Below are 8,817 nucleotides of genomic sequence, written 5' to 3'. Positions count from 1 at the left end.
GGAAATGAAGATACTCCAAATGTGGTTAAGTTTGTTGGTAGAAAAGTTCTTGAAAACATATTTAAAAAAAATCCTTGTTTGTTAGTCGGATGTTCCTCGAAAAAACAAAATCTTAAAAAATGCTCGTTTTTAGTCCTTCATGTCAATTTGCTACTTTGAAAAATTTGTTTGGTCTCATATACTCCTTAAGAAATCCACAATTATTTGGTCCTGGAATATGTCTTTCCTCAAAAAGTCCACGTTTATTTGGTTCTTAAAGAAATGTTCTTGAAAAAGAACCCTCTTTTATTTAGTCCTTGAAAAATATGCTTGAAAAAGAATAAACTTTTATTTGGTCCTTGAAGAAATATTCTTGAATAAGAATCCACTTAAATTTGTTGGTTAGATGTTCCGTGAAAAAATTCACGTTTGTTAGTCGTTCACTTTCATTTGCTGCATTGAAAAACATTGTTTGGTCCTTGAAAAAAATTCTCCTTATAAAATCCACGTTTAATTGGTACTTGAAAAAATATTCCTCGTCCTTGAAAAAATATTCTTGAAAAAGAATCCAATTTTGTTTGGTCCTTGAAAAAATATTCCTTACAAATCCTTTTTTTTTGTCCTTAAAAAATCCACGTATACAGAGTTGCCCATATTCGACGGACCCATCTGGCAACGCCATAACTTTTGACAGAGATGTCACATTGCTTAATGACATACCGCGTTTGAAGCGTCAGTCCAAGCAGATTTTTACCATGAACCAATACACGCCACGCGAGCGCTCTGAAATAGTTGAAATTTACATTCAACAGAAGAAGTCAATTGGGGAAAAAAATGTGAGAAGTGCGCCTTCTAAGAACACCATTAAGCGTTTATACGAAAAATGTTCGACTGGTAAGGCTCTTTCTAATCCGAAGAGGCCATATAAAAGTCGACCAGAGCGGTCGGCCGAGAATATCGCTGCCGTACGGGCCAGTGTTGAGAGGTCCCCAAGAACATACCAAAAACGCCGTTCTCAGCAGTTGGGCATGGCTCGGTCCACTTTACAACGGATTATTCGCATTGATTTGCATTTGTTCCCGTACAAAATTCAATTGACGCAAAGAATGTTGCCTGCGGACAAGCCTCGTCGATTGGTATGGGCCCAAAGGTCCGTCGAATATGGGTAACCCTGTATTTGCTCTATCAAACGTCGCTGAAAAAATATTCTAGAAAAAGAATTCAGTTTTATTTGGTCCTTGAAAAAATATTCCTTAACAAATCCACGTTTGTTTAGTCCTTGAAATATTATTAAATAAAAAATCCAATTTTGGTCCTTGAAAATACTTTCCTTAAAAAAATCCTCGTTTATTTGGTTCTTCAATATTTTTTATACCCTCAGCTACAGGGCTAGAGAGGGCATAAATCATTTGATACGGTCAAAACGTTCCTCATCGAAATAATGGTTTTAGACCCTAGGTCTCTTTGGACCAAATCCGTTGCAGGACATTTGGAGTCGTTCTAGCGATGTCCGTCCGTCCGTCTGTCTTAACGCCTGGCTGGGCTGTGTACACAATAACTCTCAAAGGAAGCATCCGATTTGATCCAAACTTGGTACGTCGCAATATTACTGTCAAACATAGATCGATTTCGGAGATGGTCATAATGGGTTCAATCCTTCTTGTACCTCCCCACAAAATGTCAACATTTAAAAACAAAAACACAAAAATACAAGGTGAGATGAAAAAACTGCAACTAATTTAAGGCTGCTGTCATTTCTAAGCCACTCCTCCGACAGCTGTTAAAATTATTCCAGTGACAGCTCATTATATTGTTTACAAGCGTACAAAAGCATTTTGGTGAGAATTTTCCAGAAAAATAGTTATTCGTGATGGAATTCAAGCGTGATAGTGTGATTTCTTTATTTTTGCCTGGGAGACCACAAGTGGCTATCGTTGGAGCACTCCAGCATTTAAATACGAATAAATCTTTTGTGTCTCGTTACCGATTACGTGATACTGATCGCATAGCGCGACATATGTCAAGGAAGGGGACGGAAGAAAACAGCAACATCATCAGAAATGGTTCGAAAAGTAAAGAAGCGACTTGATCGAAACCTGCGTCGCAATGGCCGAAAAATGGCTCGTGAGCTAAACATATCGCAATATTCCATTCGGCAAATATTGAAAATGAGTTCGGGGTAAAGCCATTAAAATTCCAAAAAGTGCAAGAACTAACACCGCAACAGAAGGAAAATAGACTCAAAGAGCTTAAGAGTTGCTTCGCTTGGCCAAAAGTGGTGAACGGCCGAATTTGGTTTTCTGCGATGAGAAAACATTGGTTGTCCAGCGGTTTGTAAACTTGCCAAACACGCCAGGTTAGCTGAAAATGCGAACCTTCAGTTGGCCACCAGAACTCAAGCGCCTGTCATGGTGATGGTGTGGGCTGCCATAACAGCCGATTGTCGCTCTCCGCTCGTATTAATCGACCATGGCATCAGAATAAACGCCAAATAATCTGGAGGGTGTATTAAACCCTTGGGCACGCAAGCATTTTGGCCGCAGACCTTGGACTTTCCAACATGACTCAGCACAATCGCCCTCAGCACGGGACACCCAAGAATGGCTGCAAAATGAGGTTCCTCGCTTAATTTTCAGCGCAAAATGGCCACCAAAATCTCCGGATACCAATCCGTTGGACTATTGTGTCTGGAGTATTTTGGAAAACAAGGCTGGCACTACAAAATACCAAAGTGTCGATCACCTTAAGCAAGCGCTTTGCCGCGAATGGGCCAAAATACCGCAAAGCAACATTCGGCCATTTTAAGGCCATAATTCGTGCCAAAAGTGACCAATTCGAACAAATCTAAACTTATTCTAAAATTTGATGCTATTTCCGACATATTTTTGTTTTCATTCGAAAAAATTAAAAAAAATGTAAAAATTATGGCCTTCGACTTTTTTGCAGGTTTTTGATCTCAGCCTGTATAAGCAGTTTTTACTAAACTAGAGTTAAGCCGGAGTGTCCGATTCGGTCCAAACTTGGTACATCGTGATATTATTATCAAAATTAGATCGAGTTCGGAGATGGACAATATCGGTCCCCTCTTTCTGGTACCTCCCCCACAAAATGTCATCATTATCAAAGAAAATAATTTAATGAACTGAAAGAGAAAAGGATAACTCGATTTTGCTCCAACTTTGCAAATCCTAATATTCGCATCAGTGCTGGTAAGGTGCGAAAATGGATAATATCTGTCCGCTCCATCAAGTACCTCCCCCACAAAGGGTAAACTTTTTGAATAATTATAACTCTTATAAAATGTGATGTAAAATGCGACTGTCTTATGACCTCAAGATGGAATATAGCGGTCTACGCCTTCTGGTACCTCCCCTTCAAAGGGTGAACATTTTGAATATCCATGAAGCTCATAAAACGCGAAATTAATATCCGATTCCTTTCAGACTTAGTAAATCTCAATATTTCCATTAACACAAGATCTGTTGTAAAGATGGTAGAGATCGGACCATTTCTTCTGGTACCTGCACCACATAGGGTACACGATTTGAAAACAAAACGCTCAAAGAAATCTGCTGGATTTTCCCCGTAATTATTTGTTTTTTTTTTGCTTTGCACAGGGTTGCCTTTCGAGTTGCGAAAACGATACGTATTTTCATATTTACGAAATACCGTAACACCCCCTATGCCCATTGTTTCCCGGTCATGACTTCAATTTCTTCTTTTATTATATTCATAAAAAACAAACGCAGTTGAAATATTTATTTTTTTTTTTGGTCATATAAATAAGAACAATGAACTGCCAAAAAAAGTGAATATAAATAGAAGCCACAGGCCTCTTGGGGGTAATAGTAACAAATCCGCTTTGTGATATCTCAGTATGAAAATTTTCCTGCTTGGATTTTTGATCATGGCTGCAATGCTTGCCATAGCTCAGGGCCGATGTCCGGGAAGGCCTGGTAAGTTTTGGTTTTACGATTTCGTTAAGTTTTTAGTCAACATAAAATTGTGGCCCTTTTGCAATTCCTAGCTGCTCCTGTTTGTAATCTTCATTTTGACAGTGGTCACGGTGGCGCTTTCTGCGTGTTACGGCTCATGTGGTGGTATGACCGGACCTTGAATATCTGTCGACCCTTCTGGTATGAAGGTTGTGGCGGCAATCGTAATCGCTGGTGTACGCTGTTGGAATGTGAATTCGGCTGTAGACGGCGCAGTTTAAATGATTGATTTATTCAATTGAAATAATATAAAAAAAAAAACAAATATGTTGAACCACAAAAATTAAATATTAGAACTAAGCCCAATACGAATATTTTTTAAAAAAATACTTTCAACTTGCTTCTAAGATGGATCAAGAAATGGGAAACTATTTTTTTCACAAAAAACAAGTTAAAAACAGTAAACGGGCCGAACTTTGAATACCCTCCACCATTTGGAACAAAGACATAGAAGTATAAAGATGGGACAAGACAGAGTCAAGACATGGCAACCCTGTGAAAATACCTCTGTTGTTATGGTATCGTAACAACATAGTTAAAAATGTTATGCGATTTAAACCGCTTAGGCAATATGCAATTAATTTGGAAAGTCTATGGAATATAATTTTGAAACCCAATTTTTGGATTTTTCAAACTTTTGTTTGTCATTTTTTTCTATAAATATATTTTTTTATATTAATATGGTCCTGCCATAAGCTGTTACCCAGACAGTATAGACACAAACCATTTGCTCAGAATGCATTTTGTCTAGTCTTTACCATTTTAGGTCTTTGTTTGGAATGAATTTAAAAATTTACAAAAAAAAAAAATTTTTAAAAATTCTGTTAAAATTTAAAAAAAATACCGAATATAACCGTTACATTGAGGTCTATAAGGCGTGGACATACATAGGCATTGTTTGTCATAAGCCATTACCATATTCAAATTCGAAACTTGAAATAAATGGTGAATAATGTAGCAAAAATCATCAAAATATCGTATATAGGAAGGTACCGTTATATCGAAGATGTGCGAAGACCTGGACCAGACAATTTTCTGTCACAGGCTGTAGCATCCATTATGAATTTCAATTACGACATCTCAAACAATTTCGGTGGGTATTGTACCTTAACTTGCCAAAATACCGAATATAGGGAGGTACTAGTATATGGGCCCCTGCATAGAAAATTTTCCGTCACAGACAGAAGTTCCCATTACGAACTCTAAATAAGTAATTTAAAACAATTCCGGTGAATAATGACGCTAAAATCATCAAAATATCGAATATAGGGAGGTACTCATATATATGGGGCTTATACGAGGACCTGGACCTGCACAGACAATTTTCTGTTTTAGGCTGTAGTATCCATTTGGAACTTCAAATACTAAATTTGAAATAGTTCTAGTAAATAATGTCTCTAAAATAATCAGAATACCCAATATCGGGGGTACCGTTATATGGGATCTATACGAAGATGTGGACCTGCACAGACAATTTTCTGGCATGGGCTGAAGTATCCATTCCTAAATTCACAACAGACAGACAGACATGGCTAAATCGCCTTAGAATTTTACGCTAAAAATAAAAAAGAGCAAGCAAAGACTATAGTTGTGCGGGGCTGACCATGTGATACCCTACAATACTACAATATGAAACAATGAAACCGGGATGAAACAATCCCGGTAAATAATGTCGCTAAAATCATCAAAATACCGAATATCGGGGGGTACGGTATATGGGGGCTATATGAAGACGTGGACCTATATGGCCCATTTTCTGTTTTATGCTGCAGTATCTATTACGAACTTCAAACACCAAATTTGGAACGATTTCCCTGAATAATTTCGCTAAAATCATCAAAATACCGAATATCGGGGGGTACCGTTATATGGGGGCTATATGAAGAAGTGGACCTACATGGCTCATTTTTTGACTTAGGATGTAGTATCCATTACGAAGTTCAAATACCAAATTTGAAACGATTCCGGTAAACAATGTCGCAAAAATCATAAAAATACCGAATATCGGGGGGTACCGTTATATGGGGGCTACACGAAGACATGGACCTACACAGATAATTTTCTGTTTTAGGCTGTAGTATTCAATACGAACTTCAAATGCCAAATTTGAAACAATTCCGGCGAATAATGTCGCTAAAATCATAAAAATACTGAATATCGGGAGGTACAGTTATATGGGGGCTATATGATAACTTGGACCTACATGGCCCATTTACGAACTTAACCTGCCTACTGGCAAAATATACATGTGTGCAAAATTTTAGCCTTCTATCTCAATTTGTTCGAAAGATAGCGTGATTACAACAGACAGACAGACAGACAGACAGACGGACAGACAGACAGACAGACACACAGACAGACAGACGGACATGGCTAAATCGTCTTAGAATTTTACGCTGATCAAGAATATATATACTTTATTGGGCCTGACATGAGTATTTCGAGGAGTTACAAACAGAATGACAAATTTAATATACCCTCTATAGTATGTGGAGGGTTTAAAAAAAGTAAAAAAAGCAAGCAACGGCTATAGTTTTGCGGGGCTGACCATGTGATACCCTACAACACTACAATATGTAAGAAGCCCCCCTTATGTCCAAATCCATTTTGAAAGCTTGCGCTTTTGAAATTATTTTACGGAAGCTGTCCAGATATTACCCTTAGCTTTTCGACCAGAGACATTTGCCCAATATTTATGCACTCCGTCGTGCTGTTAGTTGTTATGGTCCATTTTACAGCTAAATATAATTCAATGGTCATCCAAAATGCTAGAATTCTTCCCTGTTCTTAACTCTCTTCTCAAGCGTGTAGATTGGCTTCAATTATGTGATGAGAGATTTTTTTCTGTTTTTTGGTTTATTTGAACCCCTAAATATTTTGCGATCATCTTCAAAAACAAGAGACCCCTCTTAGACTCAACTATATGATTTGCTTGTCTACGATATTTGGCTATATTCGTCAACGAAATCAGCATAAACAAGTAAGCAAAGGCTACAGTCGAGCGGGGCCGACCGTTGAATACCCTACAACACTATAATAAGTGATACAGTTTATATAGGCGAGATACTCGAAAGAATTCCACAAGATATTGTGACAAATAATAAAAGAAAACCATCAGGTTTCGTTCTCTAATTTTCGAATAATAGCAACTTAAACTAATTTGCTCATTTCCAATTTATTGGTAGATGTTGCACGTAAATGGTCTTCCTAGATCTGGAACCAATATTTCCCAAAGACCTATAATCTCTCAGAAGTGGCAAAAGATTAACATTTATTGTTGGTTTTTGACTGAAACGCCTCTATATGAGATACAGCCATTTGACTATATTCTTCAACGAAATAGTCAGAAGTTCGTCTTTCCTGTATTGTGAATTCTCCAAAAAGTCACTGGAATGGACATTTTCGTATTTAGTCTACAAAAGTTGGCAAACTATTTCACACATTGAATATTTTTGGATGGCCATCCAAAACTGATTGGCTTTTGCAATGTCCGGTAACCCCCATTCAAATGTGCGTGAGGATTGGGCGATAATTACGACCTGCTGACAATTTTGAAGTTTTTTGGTCCATTTCAACCCCTAAATATATGGCGATCATCCCCAAAAAGAGTAGGCTTCTATTCTGACCCTCATCTTATCCCCATGCAAAATTTCGTAAGGATCGGGCCATAAATGCGATCTGTATATGATATCCTGATATCCTAACTACTTAGTTTTGTTAGCTGTAGAAATATTACCAAATGTTTAATTCAAAATGAAAATATGCCAAAAATATGACAAAATTGAAAAAATATGAGAAAATTTTACAAAATCATTATTTTCATCTTCAGAGAGATATTTTTATGATTTTTTTTTAGACGGTTTTTCTTTCCTGCCAAGAGGCCATTCTGAATTAATGAGAAATGTCGAAATCAGTTCAGCCGTTCTCGAAATATAAGAGATCTTTCAAGCATATCTTCTTTGATAGACATATATATCGCACATATTTTGCTATATATCCGATTTGTTGGATGTTTACATCAATGTAAAGATCAGAAGTAACCTTGTCATGGCTTTGTGATTTCGCCGGGATTTAAAATATTAGCGGTTTAATGAAAAATTTTAAATTTTTTCAACACAAATTATATGGTCTCTTTTATCCGCTAAATATTATCCGATGACCACCCAAATTGGTAGGCTTCTTCCCTGCCCTAAACTCTAGCTACATGCGAAATTCCGCGTCGATTGGTCTATAATTGCGACCTGTATAGCTACTGCAAAATCCGACATTTTTTCAGTATTTGGTCCATTTCAACCCCTAAACATTTGGCGATCATCTCCAAAAGAAATAGGCTTCTATTCTGACCCAAACCCGACCTTCGTGCTAAATTTCGTAAGGATCGGGCCATAATTACGACCTGTAGCGTGATTACAAATTAACATGGACAGACGGACAGACGGACGGACGGACATACATAGCTAGATCGACTCAGCTCGGGGAGCTAGGAAGATCCATATATACTTTCCTATATGGGAAACCAATATTTCGAGGTGTTACATAAATTCTGGCCCAATCAAACTTATAATACCCCCAACACATAGTGTTGTAGGGTATAAAAACCAGAAGTTCGCCTTTTGTATATTTCGGATATCATCTGTAAGTAATGTTGCTATTTTTTCACACAAAAGTAGTAATCCATTCCACCCGCTGTCTTGAACTCTAACTTCATGCGGGATTTCGTGTCCTTTGGTTTATATTTGGAACCTGCAAAATCGGGAAAATTTTCAGTTTTTGGTCCATTTCAACCCCTAAATATTATGCGATCATCTCCAAAAGCAGACTTCTATTCTGTCCCTAGCCCCAC

This window comes from Musca domestica, unplaced genomic scaffold (genome assembly GCF_030504385.1).
Source record: "Musca domestica strain aabys unplaced genomic scaffold, Musca_domestica.polishedcontigs.V.1.1 35, whole genome shotgun sequence".
Lineage (NCBI taxonomy): Eukaryota > Metazoa > Arthropoda > Insecta > Diptera > Muscidae > Musca > Musca domestica.
This window is presented reverse-complemented; position numbering follows the sequence as displayed.